We start from the raw sequence: 27836 nt of genomic DNA, 5'->3' as shown, positions 1-27836 counted from the left end.
CGAGTTGCGCGCGCACGACTTTGGTGGGACTAACCCCCGTGCCGCCCAGCGCTGAATGAACATACCTACTTTACAATCTCACTGATTGTGGAGTCTGTTTTCCGCACGTCATCATGATTTTTTAGAACACTGAACTCTGCAATTTACTTTTTAGTTCTGTTTCACTAAGAATCATAGAACCATAGAATGCTACGGGTTGGAAGGGACTGTTGTGGTTTAACCCCAGCCAGCAACTAAGCACCACGCAGCCGCTCACTCAGTCCCCCCCACCCAGTGGGATGGTGGAGAGAATCAGGAAAAGAAGTAAAACTCATGGGTTGAGGTAAGAACAGTTTGATAGAACAGAAGAGAAGAAACTAATAATGATAATGATAACACCAATAAAATGACAGCAGTAATAATAATAGGAATGGAATATACAAATGATGCACAGTGCAATTGCTCACCACCAGCCAATCAGCGCCCAGTTAGTCCCTGAACGGCAATCCCCCCACCCCCATTCCCCCCAGTTTATATACTAGATGTGATGTCACATGGTATGGAATAACCCGTTGGCCATTTTGGGTCAGCTGTCCTGGCTGTGTCCCCTCCCAAATTCTTGTGCCCCTCCAGCCTTCTTACTGGGTGGCCAAGAGAAGCTGAAAAATCCTTGACTATAGTCTAAACACTACTTAGCAACAACTGAAAACATCAGTGTGTTATCAACATTCTTCTCATACTGAACCCAAAACATAGCACTATACCAGCTACTGGGAAGAAAATTAACTCTATCCTAACTGAAACCAAGACAGGGACCTTTAAAGATCATCTAGTTCCAAGCCCCCTGCCATGGTCTGTTGGGAAGTGGCTTGCTGAAAAAGGACACGGGCCTGTGGAAAAGTTGTGTGAGCAGAGTTCTGTGTGAAAGAATGTCAGTTTGAGCAGCAAGACTAGGCCTTGGCCGAAAATAGCTGGCTTTACTGATATTGGGAGAAAAACAACAGCTGGTCTCGCTGTTATCAGGAGAAAGACAGGGATGGTGTGACCTTGGCATAACTTCACAAGTAACTTTTGAAGAAGTTCTCATGAGAAAGTTACTGAACACGCGTAGCTGCCAACCACAAGTGGGTGTGTTTTAGTAATGAATAAACATTAGCAATGTACCAATCATATTAGGACTAGTAGGCATAATTATCGCAAACTGTATAAATATGAGCTATCCGTGCAAATAAAGTTGAATCACTTCTATCACTCATATTGGGTCGACTTATGTGCATTCCTCCGCCGCTCCAACAAATGGCGCCCAAACGTGGGACCGAAGAAAGGGGAATTGGAGCGACGGACACTGAGAAGCACCGGTAGCAGCGACCGGGGGGCAAAAGATTAACCGAACGCTGATCGTCTTGGTTGGTGTGTTAACTCTCGTGCCTGGACCATCCAAAAGGGGTTCGCCGTCAGTGAGGGCTACTGGAAAAAGGCTGCAAAGACTTTTTAACCGAGGTGCCTTAATCAAGGTAGCACCAAGGAGTATCAAGAAGCCGGCCGGCAATGGATCAAGAGGTAGCCCTAAAATTATTACAGTGCTTTTTAGAAAAGCGGGGGGTAAATTGCGTTAAGCAAGTTTTGGGATTAGTTGCTTTAGGTCGTGTTAAGGGATGCTTTAAGAATCCGGATTTATTATCTGAGGAGAGTGAATGGCATAGATTAGGAGACGTATTATGGGATATGGTAATTGACGATGATAAATCAGCTAAAAAACTAATGAAGCAAGGACAGAAACCTTTCAATTAGTGTGGGTACAGCTTTTGAGCTTAGTACCTGGAAAGCTATCGGAACCTCCCTATGGGATGAAATCAGTGACGGGTCTAAAGAAGTTAAAGATCTTGCAACTTTATGGAAACTGATTAAGACAACTCTGTAAGAAATGAAAGTAGATCGTAAAGCGTCTGTGTCTGCTTTTGCTGCTCTCTCTCTCCAACCGCAAGTGAAAGGGAAAAGCGGGGAGAAAAACATAATGCAGCGAGAGAGACTTTTTGGAGCTTGTTCGCCTGCTCTTGTGCCCTTGACTTCTGCTCCACTCCCTGGGACTGCCGATATTAATCAGCCATCTGACAGTTCCCAAGCATCCCTAACCGTACGATTAAAGGAAACCCTACAGAATCAGGGAGTGAGTAAAAATCTGCCTACGAAAACACAGCCCCCAGATACCACCGTTCAACATGAACAAATTATACCTAGCATACACCCTGATTCAAATAATGCAAACAAGGACTTGGCTACTCTAATAATAGAACAAAAAGAGACAATGTTAGAATTGTTAAAGGAAATGCGGAAAAGAGACGGGGAAACCAACCGCACCCGTGATAGATGCGGAGTCGCTTGTAATAGCTGCTGCAGAAGAAAGGCAAAGACATTGGATTAAGCAAGCCTGGATTGCTCAAAAACAAAAAGAGGGAGAAAGATTTAAACGGAGACCTACAGTGGATTCGAACTTGTTGTGGTATTACAAATACAGACTTACAGCTGCTGATGGATTTATTGAGGGGCAGCGATAGCTTAACTTCTACAAGACAACTAAGTGCACCGGGACGGCAAGCCTTGACAGCAATTGGACAAAAAATCACATCCTCCATGTCTGGCAGATACGTTCCTGATTTACCCATAAATTTGAAACCTTATGCTGAGATTGATATGGAACACACTGACTGTAGTAAGCAGCATGACAGTGACACCGGTGATTGATCCACATCGGTTAACGCCATGGGACAGTAAGAATGTTTGGGTGTCACTAGCTAAAGCTATTAATCAAATCTCTTTTTGTGTGTCATTGGCATTACCTAAACAGTCTTTTATTCTTATGTATTTTATTCTTACGTATAATGTTGTTTTTACTGTGCTTAATTAGTTGTGTTCACAGATCTTTGCAAAGGGCAATACAGCAGGTGTTAAAATTTTACCTCAATCTATTCACAAACAGATAAATTGGCTGAAGAAACATACACAAAGATCCAGCAAGAAACTAATTGGTTTGATGGGGTGTTACAGTCAATATTCGGTGGGATAACACCATGGCTAATGTCATTGATTAAGGAAGCCTTACGATGGCTGGGTATATTGAAATTAATCTGTGTAATAGTTAAAATTGCTTATGGGTGCATGATAAAAGGAGTCTCAAAGCTGACACACCAAGCTCTACTCGCACAAAAAGAAAAAGGGGGAATTGTTGGGAAGTGGCTTGCTGAAAAAGGACATGGGCCTGTGGAAAAGTTGTGCGAGCAGAGTTCTGTGTGAAAGAATGTCAGTTTGAGCAGCAAGACTAGGCCTTGGCCGAAAATAGCTGGCTTTACTGATATTGGGAGAAAAACAACAGCTGGTCTCGCTGTTATCAGGAGAAAGACAGGGATGGTGTGACCTTGGCATAACTTCACAAGTAACTTTTGAAGAAGTTCTCATGAGAAAGTTACTGAACACGCGTAGCTGCCAACCACAAGTGGGTGTGTTTTAGTAATGAATAAACATTAGCAATGTACCAATCATATTAGGACTAGTAGGCATAATTATCGCAAACTGTATAAATATGAGCTATCCGTGCAAATAAAGTTGAATCACTTCTATCACTCATATTGGGTCGACTTATGTGCATTCCTCCGCCGCTCTAACAATGGTCAGTGACAGCATTCACTAGATCAGGTTGCTCAAAGCCCAATCCAACCTGACCTTGAACACTTCCAGTCATGGGGCATCCACCAATTCTATAGGCAACCTTTTCCAGTGTCTCACCATCCTCATCGTAAAGACTTTCTTCCTGATGTCCAATCCAAATCTACCCTCTTTCTGTTTAAAACCATTGCCCCTTGTCCTGTCACTAGAGGCCCTGGTAAAAAGTCTTTCCTCCATCTTTCTTAGAAGCCCCCATTATATATTGAAAGGCCACAATATGATCTCCCCAGAGCCTTCTCTTCTCCAGGCTGAACAACCCCAACTCTCTCAGCCTTTCTTCACAGGAGAGGTGTTCCAGCCTTCTGATCATTTTTGTGGCCCTCCTCTGGACCTGTTCTAACAGGTTCATGTCTATCTTGTGCTGGGGACCCCAGAGCTGGATGCATTATTCCAGGAGGGGTCTCACCAGAGCACAGTAGAGAGGGAGAATCACCTCCCTCAACCTGCTGACCACACTTATTTTATGCAGCCCAGGATACAACTGGCTTTCTGGACTGCAAGCTCACATTACCAGTCCATGTCCAATTTTTTTCCCACCAGTATACCCAAGTTCTTCTCTGCAGGGCTGCTCTCAATACATTCATCCCCAGTCTGAACTGATATTGGGATTGGCCCAACCCAGGTGCAGGACCTTGCATTTGGCCTTCTTGAACTTCATGAGATTCACATGGGCCCACTCCTCATGCTTCTCAAGGTCCCTCTGAATGGCATCCCATCCCTCAGGCATGTCAACTGCACCACTCAGCTTGGTGTCATCTGCAGACTTGCTGAGAGTGTACTCAATCTTCCATCTATATAACTGATGATGATATTAAACAGTCCTGGTCCCAATATGGACCCCTGAGGGACACCACTCATCACCAATCTCCCTCCGGACATTAAGCTGTTGACCACTACTCTCTGGATGCGACCATCCAGCCAATTCCTTATCCACTGAATAGTTCATCCATCAAATCCATATCTCTCCAATTTAAAGAGAAGAATGTCGTGTGGGACTCTCTTAAAGGCCTTACAGAAGTCCAGGTAGATGACATCCGTAGCTCTTCCCTTGTCCACTAATGCAGTCACTCCATGGTAGAAGGCTGTAGGGTTCAATTACATGGAACTTAGTTATCGGGCCTGAAAGTAGCTTATGGTCACAAGAGTGTTCCAGACGCCTTTAGAAGGCTTTGAACAGACTAAACAAGAAGATAGAAGAAGAACGATCCCAATTAGAAAAACACAGGTGCACATTCCATGATAAAGGGAACTTGGCACAAACAACCTCAGTTCAGGGGCTTATCTTGACCAATTGGACTGAGACAAGTTTTGCATGCTCTAACATAGCCAATTATGCCCTGCGTGTATGCGCGTGTACAGAGTGAGTATAACTAACTTTATCTTATGTTTATATGCGTGGACAGTACCGATGTAACCAATCACCGCTTATGCTTGTGCGTGCGGACACCAAATGCTTGCATGCAGCAGCCAATCAAAGCTTCTAAACAACTTAGAGAATTGTATAAAAATGATCAGCTAAGCTCAATAAAGTGGCGACTTTAATCATCATATTGGTGTTCTATCTTCTGGGCCCCACACGGAATAATCCCAAACCCTACATTTGGTGACCTCCGACATGATCCGAAGAGGAACAAGAGGCAACGCTACTGAAAAGGCGGGGGATTGCTGTGGACCACGGTGGCTTGAAAGACAGCGCCGGACACTACTCGAGAGAGGCAGGACACTGCTCGGGAGAAGCAGGTAAAATCGTAAGCTTATGTTGATAAAAAGGGCGGCATGGGTAACGCAGCATCTGCGAGGGAAAAGGCAGCCGGAAAGATATTTATGAGGCTGGTTGAAAAAAACAGAGACAAATATTAAAAAGGACAGAAACCTTTCAATTAGTGAGGGTACAGCTTTTGAGCTTAGTACCTGGAAAGCTATTGGAACCTCCCTATGGGATGAAATTAGTGACGGGTCTAAAGAAGTTAAAGGTCTTGCAACTTTATGGAAATTGATTAAGACAACTCTGCAAGAAATGATAGCAGATCGTAAAGTGTCTGCGTCTGCTTTTGCTGCTCTCTCTCTCCAACCGCAAGCAAAAGGGAAAAGCGGGGAGAAAAACATAATGCAGCAAGAGAGACTTTTTGGAGCTTGTTCGCCTGCTCCTGTGCCCTTGACTTCTGCTCCACTCCCTGGGACTGCCGATATTAATCAGCCATCTGACAGTTCCCAAGCCTCCCTAACTGTACAATTGAAGATAACCCTACAGAAGGCCACTAGTTTAGTTGTCGTGGTTTAACCCCAGCCGGCAACTAAGCACCACACAGCTGCTCGCTCACACCCCCCCAGTGGGATGGGGGAGAAAATAAATATGGTAAAAGTGAGAAAACTCGTGGGTTGAGATAAAGAGAGTTTAATAGGTAAAGCAAAAGATGCGCGTGCAAGCAAAGCAAAATAAGGAATTCATTCACTACTTCCCATCAACAGGCAGGTGTTCAGGAAAGCAGGGCTCCATCATGCGCAACGGTTACTTGGGAAGACAAATGGCACCACTCCAAACATCCCCCCCTTCCTCCTTCTTCCCTCTGGTGGGCTGACCCTGGCTGGACACCAGATGCCCACCAAAGCTGCTCTATCACTCCCCTCCTCAACTGGAGAGGGGAGAGAAAATATAACGAAAGGCTTGTGGCTTGAGATAAGGACAGGGAGAGATCACTCAACCAATTACCATCATGGGCAAAACAGACTCAACTTGGGGAAAATTAACTTAAATTATTACCAATCAAATCAGAGTAGGGCAATGAGAAATAAAAGCAACTCTTAAAACACTTTCCCCCCACCCCTCCCTTCTTCCCAGGCACAGCTTCACTCCTGGATTCTCTACCTCCTCCCTCCGAGCGGCACAGGGAGATGGGGAATGGGGGTTGTGGTCAGTTCATCACATGTTATGTCTGCTGATCGTTCCTCCTCATGGAGAGTACTCCTCACACTCTTCCCCTGCTCCAGCGTGGGGTCCCTCCCACAGAAGACAGTCCTCCATGAACTTCTCCAATGTGGGTCCTTCCCACGGGCTGCAGTTCTTCATAAACTACTCTGGTGTGGGTCCCTTCCACAGTGTGCAGTCCTTCAGGAGCACACTGCTCCAGCATGGGTCCCCTGCAGGGTCACAAGTCCTGCCAGAAAACCTGCTCCAGCGTGGGCTTCCGACAGGGTCACAGCCTCTTCGGGAACCCACCTGCTCTGGTGTGGGGTCCTCCACAGGCTGCAGGTGGATATCTGCTCCACCATTAGCCTCCATGGGCTGCAGGGGGACAACCTGATTCACCATGGTTTTCACCACAGGCTGCAGGGTAATCTCTGCTCTGGTGCCTGGAGCACCTCCTCCTCCTCCTCCTTCTTCACTGACCTCAGCATCTGCAGAGTTGTATCTCTTACATATTCTCACTGCTCTCTCCAGCTGCCATTTCTGTTGCACAGCAACTTTTTTTCCCCTTCCTAAATATGTTATCACAGAAGCGCTACCACCATCAATGATTGGCTCAGCCTTAGCCAGTGGCGGGTCCGTCTTGGAGCTGGCTAGCATTGACTCTATCAGACATAGGGGAAGCTTCTACTATCTTCTCACAGAAGCCACCTCTGTAGCCCCCCACTACCAAAACCTTGCCACGGAAACCCAATACATTCCCCCAGCTTTATATGCTGACCATGACACCATATGGTATGGAATATCTCTTTGGTCAGTTGGAGTCAGTTGTTCCGGCTGTGTCCCCTCTCAACTTCTTGTGCACCTACTTGCTGGTGGCGTGGTGTGAGAAGCAGAAAAGGCCTCGACTCTGTGTAAGTACTGCTCAGAAATAACTGAAACATCATTGTCTTATTGTTGCGGAGGATCCACAGGGGAAATCACGCACAGACCAATGTGATCAAGTGAAGTCCATTTACTACAACTTTTAGCACAGTTATATACATTATGTGCTTGTGCACGTGCCTTATACAATACTCTAATTGGTACAATACCCCGGTTCACGCGACACTATCTTATTCTCTATTGGCTGTGCAAGCTTCTTCACGAGGTGTCCAGCAGTTACTTATCTCATTCTTCGGCATCCAGGAGTTGCTTGTCAGGCTCTTCTTATCTTCCTTTTTCCCAGCATACAAGGACACAGCGTCCTTGTCTGCTCCAGCACTTTGTAAACTTATGCTTCATTCCCACCTAACGGCTGGATTGCTCACATGCCCTCACCCAGCCAAGAAATACTCAACAATTCCCCCTTTTTGTTTTTGAGCAATCTAGGCTTGCTTAATAACTTGGGATGCCATTTTGTCTTAAGCTGAACAAGGTAAAATTATTACAATAGCTAAAATCAGAATAACTACAACAATGCCATAATTCTTTGAGCCAACCCATTACCCCTAATGACCCAGACCATGAGGACTATGAGGAAAATGAACCATCCATACATTCTTGTGCCATCTTGCTCCACGAACTCAGCCCAGCAATCGGTAGGTGCCAGCTTTATGTGGGCGTCCCCACAGAGGCAACGATGGCCTCACTGTACACCAGCCCGATGCTCTTCGGAAAATCCCGGTATTTATACATTTGCAGAGGAATGGGTTTTAGCACACGTGGCCAGCGGGTGCCAAAAGTCCGCCTCAGTTGCAACCTATGATGCATGCGCTCGCTGGCCAGGTATGCTGCACGAGTCATAGCCATCTTGTCTATTGGTTCATGGGCTTTACGATACAGTTGCAATGCACAGAGAATCTTGACCTGTTATGTTGGCCAAGGTGACCTATATGTTAGGTTTTGGCTGAGGTAGTATTCATATTGCCACATCATCTATGATGCTCCAGATGATGATGGTCGTGCAAATTCAACAGGAGTCCGTCGTGGGCCTGTATCTGTGGAAACACAATCAACCTCGTTCCCAGGTTATTAATGGAAATAGACCTTACCCCTAATTTTGGCTTTAACTAACTTTACATTTACCCCACACTGTCTTCCCGTAACCACACTATGTTTAATCAAATTATGCTTAACACACTTTTTACCTAAATCAAGTTCTATATACAATAAGGCACACTGTTCTAAAAACATCTCTGAAGGACTCAATGTCCGCTAGTAATACTCTATTAGTCAGAATCTGTCGGATCAGTGGCTCCAGCACCCGCCGGTGCCGTGCCAGTTGCCATTGGGACAATTCTGGGTCCAGCATCAGTGCGAAGCCATGGCTTGACCCACTTGGCCGGGATCTCCCAGTAAGTTTTACTTCTGCTGATCTGCACCATTTTCCGGATTCTGGGTCCTTATACGTTACCATGATTCCTGTACTTTGTTGCGTCCTTTCTGCCTGTAAAAGAACATGATGCACTACCATTGGTGGGTCTTTGTGATCACCTGTCAATCTAAGGTAATTTAGCACAAATAAGGCTTTGGCCAATTGTTCCTCTGAGAGTAAGCCCTGGGTTCCCCCCTTTTGTTTTTGCAGCATGTTCTTTTAGGGTTTGGTTGGCCCATTCGACAATAGCCTGTCCTGTGGGAAGATGTGGAATACCCGCACCATGGTGAATTCCCCACAAATTACAAAATCGAGCAAATCGTGTAGAACCATAGGCTGGGCCGTTGTCCGTCTTAATTCCTTTAGGCACACCCAGCACTGCAAAAGAAGCGTGAAGATGTCATTCAATATGTAAGGCCTTTTTTCCAGTTTGTGCCGTGGCCCACATGGCAGCAGGATAGGTATCAATACACACATGCACAGAACGCTTTGCACCAAACCACATGACATGGGTGACATCCATTTGCCACAACTGCAATGGCAAAAGACCTCGTGGGTTAACCCCACAGCCCAAGCCCAGCCCTTCCTTTTGACAATCGGGGCGTGCTTTAACGATACCTTGGGCATCAGTGAGTGGTAAGTCAAATTGCTTTGCTAATATCCTAGCGGGTTGGTGCAAGAACACCTGGATTGCCGTGCTTTGTTGAAAACGATTCCCTGGAGGAGGCTCTTATGCTGCTGCAACCCATTGGTCAGCTCTGTCATTTCCCGTTTCTCATCTGCACAGTGTTCTCATACCCAAGAGTTCTACCAGAGGGGTAATATCGTCATTAGTGATACCGCAAAGATTCCGCACCCACTGGATATATCCCACAAGCTTCTGGACATCATGCAACGTTGAAATTTCTCATGTTATGTGAACCTTCTGAGGTTTAACATTGCTAGCATCTATGTACCACCCCAAATACTTCCAAGGTGCTGCCTTTTGCACCTTTTCAGGAGCGATTATTACTCCGCGATGGCTTAAGATGTCCTGCAATTGAGTTAAAATTTCATCCTGTGGCAAGATCCTTCCTGCTATCAAAATGTCATCCATATAATGATAAATGATTAACTGAGGAAACTGCTTTCTTACAGGCTCTAATGCCCAGGCCACATACACCTGACACATCGTGGGGGAATTGCGCATTCATTGCGGTAACACGACCCAATGGTATCTCTTATAGGGTTCTGCCTTGTTAATCGATGGTACCGAAAAGGCGAACTGTTCAGCGTCATCTGGGTGCAAGGGAATGGTGAAAAAACAATATTTTAGATCAATAATTAACAAATCCCATTCTTCTGGAAGCATAACTGGAGACGGCAAACCTGGCTGCAGGGCTCCCATACTGTGCATCACCGCATTCACAGCTCTGAGATCATGTAACAGTCTCCATTTCCCACTTTTCTTGAGAATGGTAAATATTGATGTATTCCATGGACTAGTAGAAGGAACAACATGTCCCGCTCTCAATTGGTCCTCAACTAACTCTTGTATTTTTAGCAGCCTTTCAGAATTTATCAGCTACTGATCAATCCAAACAGGCTCATCTGTTTTCCAGCTAATTTTCAGGATTGGCTGCCCCTCAGTGACCGCTCCTAAAAAGGATGTGTCACTAACATTGCCTTCATTTGGCTCAATAAATCACGGCCTATGAGGCCAAACAATTCATTTGGGGTAGTCATGATATACGGATGTCTCGTAACGCGTTCACCGTCGGGGAACACAAATGGGTAATGGGTAGCTGACTTACTAAGGTGGCTTGTGTGCCCCCTATCCCTGCAATACCAAAATTTGGATTGATCAATGGCCCTGATGGAGGCCAAATGCATCGTGAAATAATCATAACATCAGCTCCTGTATTGATTGTCATCGGTTTCTTGACAATAACTCCGTCAGGCCCTTCCAATTGCACTACCTTTTCTGGTTTACCTCTTGTTATGTCCATGGCAAAGTATACCTGTGGTTTCCCTGTGGAGCCGAATCCACCATCTCCACGTTGTACTTCACCTGGGTTCGGAACACACGACCTGAATGGAACTAATTGTGCTATTCTGGTACCTTTAGGAATAGGAACAGGAGGGATTAAAACATGAATCATAATTTTCACAGTCCCACAATAATCTGCATCAGTAAGCCCAGGGACTACCAAAATTCCTTTTAGAGCTGTTGAAGATCGTCCCATTAAAAATGCACTAAGCCCAAACCCCAATGGTCCCTTTATGTTGAATGTGTACTGTGGTTTCCACATCCACTCCAGAGCTTCCTGCAGTGGCAGATCTGGTGGTTGCGAGGCTGCCTGAGGGCTGGCAGCTCAAGCCCCTTGCATTTGTGTCGTTGCGTGAGGGGCCTTCGCGGTCGGTGTTAATTTTCCCTGCTTCCTGTATTCTTGGTGGTATGGTCATCTTTCTTACACTTGTTGCAGCACTTACTGTTAACAGTAACTGTACATTTGCTCCTAATGTGTCCACGTTTGCCACAGTTAGAACACTTGACCGAGGGTGTCTTACTGGCCTTGTGTTTCTTTGTAAGCTCCTTGTAGAGCTGTGGCAACGTAGGCTACTTTCTGTGAGTCCACTGATCGATCCATGTATTCTATCATATCAACGACGTCTGCATTGTTCGGCAAATTACACAATGCTTTGCGTGTCTTTTCAGTAGCATTTTCAAAAGTGAGTATTTTGAACATGTTTTCTTTCATGTTCTCGTTCATGTCAGGGTGGTCATTGATTACCCTATGCAGTCTATTAATAAACTGTGCAAAAGGTTCGTTATACTCCTGTTTCACCTGGGTAAAAGCATGGCTGCGCATATTGTCTGGTATGGTAAGAAAAGCTTGATACGCCAAGATCTGTGATAGATGATGAACCTCAGTGATACATTGTAACTGAGCGTTCCCTGATGCGAAGGGTCCAGTACCCATCAGCATCGGTGTGGTTACTCCCCATAAGGGATCTGTTTGTTGTCGTGGTGTTGCTTGTTCCGTATCACAGAACGTCTCCCACTGCCGGAAAAACACTAATATTTGGGCGGGTGTCAAAACCAACTGTGCTAGCTGTTTAATATCTTGAGGTATGAGCATATCAGCAGAAAAAATGAATTGCAGTATTTGGTGACTTAACGCAGATTTGATTCCGTACTGACTTACAGCATTCCTTAATTTCTCAATGACCTTCCAGTCAAACGCCTCCCATTTTTTCTGTCCATTTGGTGCAATAACTGGGAATGCTTGGAGCATAGTCCCTTCTATAATGACATCTTTTATTACACCCCTCCAATGTCTCTGCCTTTCTTCTGCAGTGGCTATTACAAGCGGCTCCGCATCTATCGCGGGCGCGGTTGGTTTCACCGTCTCTGGTCCCGAGAGGCGGGATGGATTAACGGGCAGTGGCGGGGGCACAGACTGCAGATAATCCTCATAACTGCAGAAATCCTCAACATGCTATCAACAGTTTCCAGCACAAATCCAAAACATAGCCCCATACAAGCTACTATGAAGAAAATTAACTGTATCCTAGCCAAAACCAGCACATTAGTTCATGATATGCCCTTGCTGAAGCCGTGTTGGCTGTCTTTAATCACCTTTGTCTCTTCCATATGCTTCAACATAACTTCCAGGACGATCTGTTCCATGATCTTCCAAAGCACAGAGGTGAGGTTGACTGGTTGGTAGTTCCCAGGGTCCTCCTTTTTGCCCTTTTTAAAAATTGGTTCGATGTTTCCCCTTTTCCAGTCACTGGGGACATCACCTGACTGCCATGACTTTTTGAATATGATGGAGAGTGTCTTGGCAACTATATCAGCCAGTTCCTTCAGGGCCCTGGGATGCATCTCATCAGGTCCTGTGGACTTGTGTATGTTCAGATTCCTCAGGGGGTCTCGATCCTGCTCTTCTCCTACTAAGGGAGGGACTTCATTTCCCCAGTCCCTGCTTTGAGTTTCAGAGGCCTGAGAGAGGTGGAAAGAGAGATTACCATTGAAAACTGAGGCAAAAAAGTTCTTGTATACCTCAGCCTTCTCCATATCAGTTGTCACCAGTTCTCCTGTCCTATTTATTGGGGGAGTACATTGTCTTTAATCTTCCTTTTCTGACCAATATACCTGTAGAAGCCTTTCTTATTATTCTTTGCATCTCTTGCCAAATTCAGCACTATCTCTGCCTTAACTTTCCTGATCCGATCCCTACACCTCTGGGAAGCATCCCTATATTCTTCCCAGGATACATGTCCCTGGTTCTGCTGCCTAAGCATTTCCTTCCTGCACTTTAGTTTGACCAGGAGGTCCTTACTGGGCCATGCTGGTCTCCTGCCTTCCTTGCCTGATTTCTTACATGTGGGAATTAGGAGCTCTTCCGCTCTAAGAAAAATGTCTTTGAAGAGTTGCCAGCTCTGTTCAGCTCCTTTATTCCTGAGGGCAGTTTCCCAGGGATTCCCATCTACTAATTCCTTAAACAATTGAACCTTTGCTCTCCTAAAATTCAGAGTCCTGACTTTACTCTTCATCTGGCCAATATCCTTCAAGACTATGAATTCCATCAGGGCATGATCACTGCAGCCCAGGCTGCCACCAATCTTGACATCCCTAATTAGTTCATCTGTGGTGGTAAGAAACAGGTCTAGTAACACATGTCCTCTATTTGGTCTATCTGTCACCTGGATTAAGAAATGATCCTTGACATACTCCAAGAGTCCTGGACTGCTTACAGCTTGCTGTGCTGTTTTTCCAGCAGATGTCAGGGTGATTGAAGACCCCCAGCAGAATCAGAGCCTGCAAGTGTGATGCTTCCTGTAGTTGAAGTAAGAACGCTCCCCTTGATTGGGTGGCCTGTAGTAAACACCAGCCACAAGGTTTCCTTTGTTGGCTTGGCCCCTAATTTTTACCCATAAACTCTCAAGCTCTTCATTGCTGTTTTCAAAGACAGCTCTGTGCAATCAATCCATCTTTTTACATAGAGGGCAACTCCCCCACCCCTCCTTCCTTGCCTATCCCTTCTGAACAGTTTATAGCCATCGATTGCAGAGCTCCAATCGTGCAATTCGTCCCACCATGTTTCAGTGATAGCAATTAGATCGTAGCTTTCTAGCTGCACAGTGGCTTCCATCTCCTCCTGCTTGTTACCCATGCTGCGTGCACTGATATAGAGGCATTTAATTAAACCTTTTACTCTGGTTTTATATTCTTCCCTCTTTTTTTGTTTTTACACTTCACCACTTGAAAAACAAAGAAGAAACAACCTCTGCTATTCTTTCTACTTTCATCTGTATCCCTACTCTATTGTGTATCTTGTCAAGCCTTCCCCACTTTGTATTTCTCTTCTTTTGCTTATTTTAGATATTTCCCATTTTCCTTTCAACTCATTTCCTAACAGCAGGGTTGCTCAAAAGGGCCTGTTTTCCTTTTTTTTTTTTAATGCTACAAGCTGCTTTTGGAGCTGATAACCGGCAATGTTTAATTGTGAAATAATTAGCATGTCACTAATTAGAGACTATCCATTAAAAGCAGAAATTATTGATAAAACTGTTTGTACATGACTGTGAAACTTAAGACATGATGTTCTGTAACAACTAGGCTGTAATCAGATTGATTTCTAATGAGGGAAGAGATTATCTTAGAAATGTATATAAACCTCACATATTTTTAAAGGTTATAGGAAACTAATTTTTGTGTTTGTGTTGAAGACAGTACTGTCAGATTTTCTAGCAAATCCCTTGAAATATAACTCACTTTCTCTCAAGTCATGATTAAGTTTAAAGCATAGTGTTATTCCTTCTATTAGTTCCAGCATGATGACAGTGAGTCAAGACTACACATGTAAATTTAGTCCTCTACTTCCTGTGTAAAAAGAACACACAGTTGCAGATCTCAGATAATGTTTTATTACTATTAAATCTAAATATCATTCATTTGTTCCAAGGAAAGACTCTATTATTGTATTCTTGACAGTAAACATGAGTGGTGGTGGTCTTCATTTGAACATGACATCCAGAATACAAGGGCAAAAGATGAAAGACAGGCAAACTAAGATACCCACACACAACTCTGTAATTCACAGTTGACCTGCCACTTCTCTCATTACTTGTACAAATCAGTCAACACTTTAAATATGGCTGTAATCATATGATATTTACTAAAGCCAGTCTTTGGTCTATTGCAGTAATGATCTTTAGATGATCTGCTTGCTAATTACTGTGAATACATTTCAGATGTTTTGAATGTCTGTCATGGTTTAACCCCAGCCAGTAACTAAGCACCATGCAGCCACTCACTCACTTCCTCCCCACCCAGTGGGATGGGGGAGAGAATCAGAAAAAAATTAAAACTCATGGGTTGAGATAAGAACGGTTTAATAGAACAGAAAGGAATAAATGAATAATGATAATAATAACAATAATAAAATTACAATAATAATAATAAAAGGATTGGAATATACAAAACAAGTGATGCACAATGCAGTTGCTCACTACTCGCTGACTGATGCCCAGTTAGTTCCCTAGCAGCGATCCCCCTAGGCCAACTCCCCCCAGTTTATATACTAGGCATGATGTCACATGTGTCGTGGTTTGAGCCCAGCACCACAAAGCCGCTTGCTCCCTCCCCACCCCGGTGGGATGAGGAGAAAATATAAAGAAAGGCTCGTGGGTCGAGACAAGGACAAGGAGGGATCACTCACCAATTATGGTCACAGGCAAAAGACAGACTCAACTTGGGGGAAAAAACCAAAATCAGTTTAATTTACTACAAATCAAATCAAAACAAGGATAATGAGAAGTAAAACCAACTCTTAAAACAACTCCCCTCACCCCTCCCTCCTTCCTGGCTCAACTCCACTCCCGGTTTTCTCTACCTCCTATGGGGAACGGGGGTTATGGTCAGTTCATCACACGTTGTCTCTGCCACTTCATCCTCCTCAGGGGCAGGACTCCTCACACTCTTCCCCTGCTCCAGCGTTGGGTCCTTCCCATGGGCTGCAGTCCTTCACAAACTCTTCTGGCATGGGTCCTTTCCGCAGGCTGATCTTCAGGCGCAGGCTGATCCAGTGCGGGCTTTCCCATGGAGTCATGGCCATCTTCAGGGGCATCCAACTGCTCCAGCGTGGGGTCCTCCATGGGCTGCCAGCGGGCATCTGCTCCACTGTTCACCTCCATGGGCTGCAGGGGGACAGCCTGCCATCTCACCACAGGCTGCAGGGGCATCACCTCCTCCAGCATACCTCCTCCCCCTCCTTCTTCACTGACCTTTGAAACTGCATAGGTGTTTCTCTCACATTCCAATCTCCTCCCCTACTGTAGGTTCCCCTTCTTAAATATGTTATCCCAGAGGCACGACCACTGTTGCTGATTGTATCAGCCTTGGCCAGATGCAGGTCTGACTTGGAGCCAGGGAAGCTTCTAGCAGCTTCTCACAGGAGCCACCCCTGCAGGCCCCTCCCCTGCTACCAAAAACCTGCCACACAAACCGAAAACAACATGGTATTGAGTACCCCTTTGGCCATTTTGGGTCAGCTGCCCTGGCTGTGTCCCCTCCCAACTTCTTGTGCCCGTCCAGCCTTCTTGCTGGCTGGCCATGAGAAGCTGAAAAATCCTTGACTTAGTCTAAACACTACTGAGCAACCACTGAAAACATCAGTATGTTATCAACATTCTTCTCATACTGAATCCAAAACATAACACTATACCAGCTACTAGAAAGAAAATTACATCTATCCCAGCTGAAACCAGGACAACGTCTCACCATAAGGAGTAAAATTAACTAATATAAAGTGTATTGGTCATAGAATTATAGAATAATTGTGGTTGGAAGGGATGTCTGGAGGTCTCTAGATCAACCCCCTGCTCAAACAGGGCCACTTAGAGCGAATTCCTCAGGACCTTGTCCAGTCCATTTTGAGTGTCTCAAAAGATGGAGACTTCACAACCTCTCTGAGCACCTGTTCCAGGGTTGACCACCCTCCTTGACAAAAGGTTTTCCCTTATATCTCATTGGAATTTTCCATGTTCCAACTTGTGGCTGTTTGCCTCTTGTCCTATTGCTGTGCATCTCAGAGAAGACTCTGACTTCATCTTCTCTGTAACCTCCAGTCAGGTAGTTGTAGATATCACCCTTGAGCTTTCTCTTCCCCAGGCTGAACAAACCCAGTTCTCTCAGTCTCTCCTTGTATGTAATATGCTCCAGCCCCCGATGTCAATGTCCTTCTTACACTGGGGAGCCCAGAACTGGACACATCACTCCAGATACAGTCTGAAAAGTGCCAAAGGGAAAGGATCACTTCCCTGAACTGCTGGCTACACTCTTGCTAATACAGCCCACAGTACTGTTGGTCTTTGCTGCAATAGCCCTCATGTCCAACTTGTGGCCCACTAGAAGCCCTAGGGCTTTTTCTGCAGAGCTGCTTCCTAAGCAGTTAGCCCCTAGCCTTCACTGTTGCATGGAATTATTCCAGCCCAGGTGCAGGAGTTGGCATTTGTCCTTGTTAAACTTTAAGAGGTTCCTGTCAACCCATTTGTCGTGGTTTAAGCCCAGCCAGCAACTAAGCACCACGCAGCCGCTCACTCACTCCCCCCCATCCAGTGGGATGGGGGAGGAAATCGGGAAAAAAGAAGTAAAACTCCTGGGTTGAGATAAGAACGGTTTAATAGAACAGAAAAGAAGAAACTAATAATGATAATGATAACACCAATAAAATGACAGCAGTAATAATAATAGGAATGGAATATACAAATATTGCACAGTGCAATTGCTCACCACCAGCCGATCAGCGCCCAGTTAGTCCCCGAGCGGCGATTCCCTGCCCCCACTTCCCAGTTCCTATACTAGATGGGACGTCACATGGTATGGAATACACCATTGGTCAGTTTGGGTCAGGTGCCCTGGCTATGTCCTGTGCCAACTTCTTGTGCCCCTGGCTGGGCATGAGAAGCTGGAAAATCCTTGACTATAGTCTAAACAATACTGAGCACCAACTGAAAACATCAGTGTTATCAACATTCTTCGCATACTGAACTCAAAACATAGCACTGTACCAGCTACTAGGAAGACAGTTAACTCTATCCCAGCTGAAACCAGGACACCATTTCTTCACCCTGTCTCTCTGAAGAGCAGCCCTGCCCTCAAGTATACTGACTGGCTGCCTCTGTCCTTTGGCATCATCCACAAACTTGCCGTGGGTGCACTCTGTCCCATCATCCAGGTTGTTAATAAAGACCTTAAACAGTATTGGCCTGAATACTGATCCCTGAGGGACCCCACTAGTTACTGCGCCCCAGATGGACTTTGCACCACTGATCACAACTCTTTGACCCTGGCAGTCTAGGGAATTGTCCACCCACCTTTCTACCTATTTATCCAGCCAATATATCACCAGTTTGGTGATAGGGAGACTATGGGAGACTATGTCGAGGAGCTTGCTACAGGCAAGCTATGCAACATCCACTGCCTGCCCCTTGTCCACAGCCCAAGTCACTTCATCATAGAAAGCAATCAGGTTGGTCAGGCATGAGTTCATAATAAGATTTTGCTCGTTAAACTTTCCAGGGACTGAGGTGAGACTGTGTGCTGATTTTGACTGGGATAGAGTTAATTTTGTCCATAGTAGCTTTTATGGAGCTATGTTTTGGATTTGTGCTGAAAACAGTGTTGATGATAATACATCGATGCTTTAGCTATTGCTGAGCAGTGCTTACACAGAGTCAAGGCCTTTTCTGCTTCTCACCCCACCCCACCAGCAAGTAGGCTGGGGGTGCACAAGAAGTTGGGAGGAGACACAGCTGGGACAGCTGACCCCAACAGACCAAAGGGATATTCCATACCATATGACATCATGCTCAGCAATAAAAATCTGGGAGAAGAAGAAGGAAGGAGGGATGTTCAGAGTGATGGTGTTTGTATTCCTAAGTAACCGTTGCGCATGATGGAGCCCTGCTTTCCTGGAGATGGCTGAACACCTGCCTGCTGATGGGAAGTAGTGAATGAATTCCTTATTTTGCTTTGCTTGCACATGTGGCTTTTGCTTTACCTATTAAACTGTCTTTATCTCAGCCCACAAGTTTTCTCACTTTTACTCTTCTGAGTCTCTCCCCCATCCCACTGGGGGCAAGTGAGCGAGCGGCTGTGTGGTGCTTAGTTGCTGGCCAGGGTTAAACCATGACAGGCTGACTGTCCCATAGTTCCCTGGATCTTCCTTCTTGCCCTTTTTGATAGGATTGATGTCTATCTCTTTCTAGCCTTCAGAAACCTCACACATTTTGAAGATGATAGAGTGGCCTCTCAATAACATCAGCCAGGTCACTCAGCACCCTTGGATGCATCCCATCTGGTTACATGGGCTTGTGTATGTCCAAGTGGGTTAAGTGGTTCCTAACTCTTTCTTCATCTACTGTGGCTACCACGTCACTCCCCCAGACTCTGCTAGGATGCTCAGGGACCTGGGAGGCCTGAGGACAAACCTTACCAGTGAAAAATGAGGCAAAAAAGACATCGAGTACCTCAGCCTTTTCCCTGTTGCTTGTCACTAGGTTCCCTGCCCCATTGAACAATGACCCCGCACTCTCTTTCCTTTGCCTTTGTTTTTCTAATGATGCATGCACTTGTTGCTCTTCACCTCCCTTGCTAGGTTCAATTCTAGCTGAGCTTTTGCTTTCCTGACTGCACTCCTACTTGCACATGCAGTGTCTTTATATCCCTCCCAAGTAGCCTGTCCCTGCTTCCACCTCCTGTGTATTTCCTTTTTTTGTTTGAGCGCAGTCAGGAGCTCCCTGTTCATCCATGCTGGCCTTCTGCCACACTTCCTCAGCTTCCTGCACATTGCAAATGGACCATTCTTGTGCTCTGAGGAGTTTGTCTTTGAAGATCAATCTGCTCTCCTGGGCGCCCTTGCCCTCCAGGGCAATTTCCCATGGGATCCTGCCAAGCTGGTCTCTGAACAGGACAAAATCTGCTCTTCTGAAGTCCAGGGTTGTAATTCTGCTGCTTGTCTTGATCACGCCTCTCAGGATCTTAAACTCCACAGTCTCATGGTCGCTGCAGCCAAGGCTGCCCTCGACCTTCACACCATCAACCGTTTCTTCCTTGTTTGTGAGTAGCAGGTCCAACAGTGCATTTCTCTTATTTGGTTCATCAGTCACATGCATCACGAAATAGTCTTCTATACGCTCCAGAAGTTGTGTGAACAGGAAAATGTGGCTGGAGGAGAAGGCCCCACAGAGGGGGGGGCTTCTCCAAAGCCACAATCACTTATCTTAAGTGACCATGAGAAGAAGCACAATGTATGCACCTGGAGGAAAGCCCAGATAGGTATAAAAGGGAAGATGAGTTCTCAGGGTGCACCCTCTGGAACTGGATCTCTAAACTGACTGGACCAACACTGGACCCAGAACTGGTGAAATCCTTCTCTCTTTCTTCCTCTCTCTCTTTTTTCCCCCACAGTCCCTATACCTCATCCTTTAAACATAAACTGTTGACCGAGTCTGGGACTAGGAGTAGATCTAGCTGCCCCTGGGCTCCTCTTTGAGAAGGAGTCCAGAAACAATGGGGTCCACTCTGAACCTCGTGACTCAATGGGAGGGCTCTCCATATTTTCTTCTTTGAATTGATCCCCAAATAAGTAAGGCTTACGTATGGTTAGCACATGTTGTACAGTTCACTGACACAGTTTTGTGTTCCTTTTTCTGCTTCTTTTTCTACACCTCCCTTCTCTTTTCAAACAGCAGCTTAATGACATGATGCAAGGTTCATATTGATAAGTTCACTTGTACTTGAGCAAGGTTAGCTAGGTTGAATAAATGTTGATTGTTGTTTGAACTCCCCTGGTGTCATTTCACCTTAATTCTGACAAAGGAAATCCATGAACCTGAGTTGCTCCAACCTTGGGACACGATAGCAAATACAAAGATTTTTGACAAATTCAGAAACTTCTTGAGCAGAATATTTCTCTTACATTATATGCCTTGTTTTTATTTCTTTCTTCCTACTTTTCCCATCCAGGTGCCCTCACCACTTGGCTGCAGACTTGTGATCTAAGAACAGTGTCCTTTGTTCCACATAGTGGATGATAATCTGGAGAAGAACAAGGACCCTTATTCCCTGAATTGATGTATATGGTTACCATGGGTTACATGGTTTACTGAGGTAGTTTCATGCCAGTTCCTGTTGTGAGAAACCCCGCCACCTACTATTATGCCTCCCAAGTTCAGTTTGCTTCTGCCATGAATAAAATGTTTACTTGATCATTTGGTGTCGCTTCACCTTAATTTAGCCTGAGGGACTTCCGAATGCAACACTCCCTGGTCTGTCCAGCCCGGGTCATGACAGGAGAGAGCTCTGAATATCATTTACCTTGAGTTTAAGAAGGCTTCTGACATGGTCTCCCACAGCATCCTTGTATCCAAAATCATAAACTCTGCTCTTCTTCCTTCTGCAGATCCACTGAATGGAGAAAGATATTGCCACACATATTTGTAGGGAACGGCGTTTGGAAGATCTCCCGATGTCACGGAAAGACGGAGGGTTAGTTGCAGCCCTATGACGTATCTGTAACCCCGCCTACCCTTGTTAGTATAAAAGGAATTAACTGCGCAATAAAAGGCGGAAGTTGGCACTTACACTGTGTGTGTTATCTGTCTCTTTCCCTGGTCCGGGCCGACCAGTGATCTAATCGCGGCACCTTGATATGTAGCGAGCGCTACATAGTGGTGACCCCGACGTGATCGGTCGCACAGGCGACGATGGAACTTGCGCAAGTGATTAAGGTATTGAAGGTATTAGCTGATGAGGTGGGTGCCCGAGGAACGATTAGGAGGGGCCCCACGGGCGAATGCATCCAATGGATGTTGCGCCGGGGAGGCATTGGAGCTCCTAGAAAAGTTTTAAGCCCCCCAAAATGGGGAGAGATTCGGGAGTTTTTGCTCCAATCTGCGCTCGCGTGCGGGCGCGGAGCTGCTGAACGATTACAAAGTTGGGGGAAGGTGGAGAAGGCGGTCGCGGCAGGACGGGAGGCTGGGGCGTGCTGGTTGGCGGTGCGAGCTGCTTTGTTTGCGGATGAAGCGCCGCCTCAGGAACAGCGGGAGATAGTGCCCCCAGGGACAGTGATTCAGACTCAGACGGAGTGGCCGGCCGTGGAGCGGGGTTGAGAGTGGTCCATCTCTGATTGAGGGCATGGACACGGAGGGTACGGCAGAGACGGAGGTTTTTCCTGTAGGGGCGGCACCAGCGGGGCCGGATGTGCCCCCTCCGCAGTATCCATGGGAGGAACGGCCACCCACGGAGATGATAACTGGGAGGCAGCGGGGGTTGGAGACTGGCAGAGGAGGAAACACACACACACACACACACACACACCCCTGCGGGGGAAATCAAGCGCCCTTGCCGGGAGAGCGGACTGAGCCTCTTGAGCCTTTGCCTGAGCCTATGCCTGCTGAGCCGTCGTCTGCACCGCCCCCTTCCTCCTCCCCTCCCTTTCCGCCCCCCCTCCGCCCTCTTGCAGCGACGCGAGTCAGCCGGCCATGGAAGGGCCGCCGCCAGCCGCGGCCGGCCCCCGGGCAAAACCATCCGCGCCCCCGTCACCGCCCTTTAATACATCCCGCCTCTCGGAACCACAGACGGTGAAACCAACTGCGCCCGCGATAGACGCGGGGCCGCCTGCAGTAGCCGCTGCGGACGAGAGGGACAGGCATTGGAGGGGATTAAAAAAAACTGCCCTTGTGGATGGGACTATGCTCCAAGAATTCCCAGTTGTTATACAAAAAAAGATGGGAGGCGTTTCACTGGAAAGTCCTTGAGAAATTAAGGACTGCTGTGAGTCAGTACGGAATCTGCTTATTGATAAAGACAGTAAGAAACCCTTGGTCAAGTGTTTTAATTGTGGTAAACTTGGACACATCAAGAGCCAATGTAGAGTTTCTGCTAACAAAAAGATGGTGCAACAGTTGTAAGAAACATAACCATACCACCCACCCAAGAATGCGGGAAGAAGGGAAACTTTACACCGACCGCGAAGGCCCCTCGCGCGACAACACAAATGCAAGGGGCTTGGGCTGCCAGCCCTCAGGCAGCCTCGCAACCACCAGATCCGCCACCACAGGAAGCTCTGGAGTGGATGTGGAAACCACAGTACACATTCAACATAAAGGGACCATTGGGGTTTGGGCTTAGTGCATTTTTAATGGGACGATCTTCAACAGCTCTAAAAGGAATTTTGGTAGTCCCTGGGCTTACTGATGCAGATTATTGTGGGACTGTGAAAATTATGATTCATGTTTTAATCCCTCCTGTTTCTATTCCTAAAGGTACCAGAATAGCACAATTAGTTCCATTCAGGTCGTGTGTTCCGAACCCAGGTGAAGTACAACGTGGAGATGGTGGATTTGGCTCCACAGGGAAACCACAGGTATACTTTGCCATGGAACACAACAAGAGGTAAACCAGAAAAGGTAGTGCAATTGGAAGGGCCTGACGGAGTTATCGTCAAGAAACCGATGACAATCAATACAGGAGCTGATGTTACGATTATTTCATGATGCATTTGGCCTCCATCAGGGCCATTGATCGATCCAAATTTTGGTATTGCTGGGATAGGGGGCACACAAGCCACCTTAGTAAGTCAGCTACCCATTACCCATTTGTGTTCCCCGACGGTGAACACGTTATGACACGTCCGTATGTCATGACTACCCCAACTGAATTGTTTGGCCTCATAGGCCGTGATTTATTGAGCCAAATGAAGGCAATGTTAGTGACACATCCTTTTTAGGAGCGGTCACTGAGGGGCAGCCAATCCTGAAAATTAGCTGGAAAACAGATGAGCCTGTTTGGATTGATCAGTAGCTGCTAAATTCTGAAAGACTGCTAAAAATACAAGAGTTAGTTGAGGACCAATTGAGAGCAGGACATGTTGTTCCTTCTACTAGTCCATGGAATACATCAATATTTACCATTCTCAAGAAAAGTGGGAAATGGAGACTGTTACATGATCTCAGAGCCGTGAATGCGGTGATGCACAGTATGGGAGCCCTGCAGCCAGGTTTGCCATCTCCAGTTATGCTTCCAGAAGAATGGGATTTGTTAATTATAGATCTAAAAGACTGTTTTTTCACCATTCCCTTGCACCCAGATGATGCTGAACGGTTCGCCTTTTCGGTACCATTGATTAACAAGGCAGAACCCTATAAGAGATACCATTGGGTCGTGTTACCGCAAGGAATGCGCAATTCCCCCACGATGTGTCAGGTGTATGTGGCCTGGGCATTAGAGCCTTTAAGAAAGCAGTTTCCTCAGTTAATCATTTATCATTATATGGATGACATTTTGATAGCAGGAAGGAACTTGCCACAGGATGAAATTTTAACTCAATTGCAGGACATCTTAAGCCATTGCGGAGTAATAATTGCTCCTGAAAAGGTGCAAAAGGCAGCACCTTAGAAGTATTTGGGGTGGTACATAGATGCTAGAAATGTTAAACCTCAGAAGGTTCAAATAACATGAGAAATTTCAACGGTACATGATGTCCAGAAGCTTGTGAGAGATATCCAGTGGGTGCGGAATCTTTGCGGTATCACTAATGACGATATGGCCCCTCTGGTAGAACTCTTTGGTAGGAGCGCACTGTGCAGATGAGAAACGGGAAATGACAGAGCTGACCAATTGGTTGCAGTGGCATGGGAGCCACTGATCCGACAGATTCTGACTAATAGAGCATTACACTTTAGAGGACTAGCGGACATTGAGTCCTTCAGAGAGGTTTTTAGAACAGCATGCCTTATTGTATATAGAACTTGCTTTAGGTAAAAAGTGTGTTAAGCATAATTTGATTAAACATAGTGTGATTACGGGAAGACAGTGTGGGGTAAAGGTAAAAGTTAGCTAAAGCCAATATTAGGGGTAAGGTCTATTTCCATTAATAACCTGGGAACGAGGTTGATTGTGTTTCCACAGATACAGGCCCACGACGGATTCCTGTTGAATTTGCACGACCATCATCATCTGGAGCATCATAGATGGTGTGGCAATATGAATACCACCTCAGTCAAAAACTAATGTATAGGTCACCTTGGCTAACATAACAGGTCAAGATTCTCTGTGCATCACAACCGCATCATAAAGCCCACGAACCAATAGACAAGATGGCTACGACTCATGCAGCGCGCCTGGCCAGCGAGCGCATGCGTCATAGGTTGCAATCGAGGCGGATTTTGGCACCCGCTGGCCATGTGTGCTAAAACCCATTCCTCTGCAAATGTATAAATACTGGGATTTTCCGAAGAGCATCGGGCTGGTGTACGGTGAGGCCATCGTTGCCTCTGTGGGGACGCCCACGGAAAGCTGGCACCTACCAATTGCTGGGCTGAGTTTGCGGAGCAAGATGGCACAAGAATGTATGGATGGTTCATCTTCCTCATAGTCCTCATGGTCTGGGCCATTAGGGGTAACGTGTTGGCTCAAAGAATTATGGGCATTATTGTAGTTATTCTGATTTTAGCTATTGTAATAATTTTACCTTGTGCAACTTGTTAAGTAAAAATGGCATCCCTTATAATAGCACCGGCCAGGCCAGTGTAGAACAAGCACATCGAACCTTAAAGACCCTGCTCAGGGTGGGGGAGCAGGAGGAGCCCTCCTGGTTATGGGATAACTCACCTGTTCTCCCTACACAGCGTCTTCTGTTAACTGCTTTAACTTCATTAAATCAGACAGTTCGAGAGGACCTGGAACAGATGGCAGCGCAACGACATTTTACGAGCACGGAAGAGAAAGGCCCCTACCCATTGGTCCGTGTGCGTGACCCTCAGACACGCCAATGGGATGGGCAGTTTGAGCTGCATTGTCTCGGGCGAGGGTACGCCTGTGTAGAAACGCCTGAAGGGCTACTGAAATGGGTCCCTAGTCGTATGGTTCATCCTGCCTTAACCTTGTAGTGTTTGAGTGTTTTTTCCTTACAGATCGCTGTCATCCTTTCCTGGCTTGTGACACCTTGGGTATCCGCTACAAATTTCTGGCAGTGAATGTAAAACTAATATGGGGGCCCTGATGTGTATCCGGATGACATCCCTCTCAGAGCCCATCAATACGTGTCCTTATGGGATCCGGATGTCAGAGACGGAGCTGAGAGCATTGTGTACAAACAAGTGTCAACAGAAGAGTTAGAATCGCTTACAGCCGGGAATCTGAATGCCCCAGACAGTAAGCCTTAACATCAGCGTACCAACGATAAACTTTATGAAGTAATAGAAGTAATTCTTTCCTAGTCTTAACTTTCCATTTACCACTTGTGTGAATTACATTTACGTGTGTTTAAGATACAGTGTTTCAACTTAGTTGTAGAAATATGCTTATGCTCATAGTACTTTACTCAGTTATTTCTTTGTGTGAAATTGTTCATAACCATAGAAGCTAGTCATAGGGAGGGGGAGATGTAGGGAACGGCGTTCGGAAGATCTTGCGATGTCACGGAAAGATGGAGGGTTAGTCGCAGCCCTATGATGTATCTGTAACCCCGCCTACCCTTGTTAGTATAAAAGAAATTAACTGCACAATAAAAGGCGGAAGTTAACACACACAGTGTGAGTGCCATCTGTCTCTTTCCCTGGTCCGGGCTGACCAGTGATCTAATCGCAGCACCTTGATATGTAGTGAACGCTACAATATTTAACCAAGTCTTTTAACAGTATTATGAAGGACACTTGAGGTCACTTCCTCTTGGGCATTCTCAGTGTGAAAGTTTAGTTGTACTGTGACAAATCAAAAAAAATCCAGGCTTTCTTAGCCCAAACAGACTTTAGATGTAGAAGAAAGAGAAAAAAGAATGTGACACATGAACACAAAGCGGCCAGTGTGGGTTACATGCAGTTTGAAAGTAAAGCTTTTCCATACTGCAAGAACTACCTTCAACTAGCCTAATTTTATAGTTTTTTAAACTGCTTTATAGCAGTTATTGGGCAGGCCATGCATGGCAGCAGAGTAACTCACCAAGATGCAATTATTTGGAGACTAACCTTCAAAACACAGAATAAATATCTGAAAACAAGTCACTTGCAATTTTTTTCCAGGAAGTCAATATCTATCATTGTATGTTGCTAACTGCTGCTGTAGTAACAAGTAATAGAAAGCTTTCATGTTCTTTAAAAGAATCTGATCTTAAAAAATGCTACCTGAAACATTATTTTAATCACTTCAGAAAATCTTAAATGTAATTTTTAGCCTATTCAAACAATTTAAACTTAATTCCAAGAAGAAAAAAAGCATATTTTTTTGTACCAAAACTCACAAAACAACCATACAACTGCTTTATATTACAATCTTCAGGAAAAAAAAAAAAGAATTCTCTTACATTTTACAAAGTTAGTACATTCACAAGCAACATTACTAATAAGCTGTCTGTCCAAGAGCTCTGCCACTGGCTTAGAAAACAGGCTTGGAGAAGTACTGATATCCAAGAGAACTGTAGTAATGTTTAAGTCTGCTGCTGTCAGAAGATACCACTGTAAACACATATAGTATACCTGAGCCAGCTTGGGTACCAAAAGCAACATTAAATTTGTGAAGTACTGTTATTGGTTTGTGTGGTGGGGGTTTTTTTGGTAGCGGGGGAGGGGCCGCAGGGGTGGCTCCTGTGAGAAGCTGCTAGAAGCTCCCCTGGCTCCAAGTCGGACGTGCCTCTGGGATAACATATTTAAGAAGGGGAACCTGCAGTAAATAGGGGGATTGAAATCCCTATGTAGATACCGAGGTCAGTGAGGAAGGAGGGGGAGGAGGTGATGCCCCTGCAGCCCATGGTGAGACGGCAGGCTGTCCCCCTGCAGCCCATGGACGTGAACGGTGGAGCAGAGGCCCCCAAAGATGGCCGTGAC

The 27836-nt window shown here is 45.8% G+C and overlaps 1 long non-coding RNA gene across 2 annotated transcripts; it reads left to right on the top strand.

Moving 5' to 3' along the window:
• Positions 1 to 874: 874 nt before the first annotated feature.
• LOC126035515 (uncharacterized) lies at positions 875 to 26547 on the top strand. Of its 2 annotated transcripts, none has more exons than XR_007504955.1 (2): positions 875 to 1539; positions 23280 to 26547. It is a non-coding gene; the product is annotated as an uncharacterized LOC126035515 (long non-coding RNA). The 2 variants fall into 2 exon arrangements; XR_007504956.1 differs by lacking the exon at positions 875 to 1539 and adding an exon at positions 14911 to 21743.
• The last annotated feature ends 1289 nt before the right edge of the window (positions 26548 to 27836 follow it).

Source organism: Accipiter gentilis, chromosome W, assembly GCF_929443795.1.
Source record: "Accipiter gentilis chromosome W, bAccGen1.1, whole genome shotgun sequence".
Lineage (NCBI taxonomy): Eukaryota > Metazoa > Chordata > Aves > Accipitriformes > Accipitridae > Astur > Astur gentilis.
Note: the sequence above shows the minus strand (reverse complement) of the source record. Positions and strands in the feature narration are given on the sequence as shown.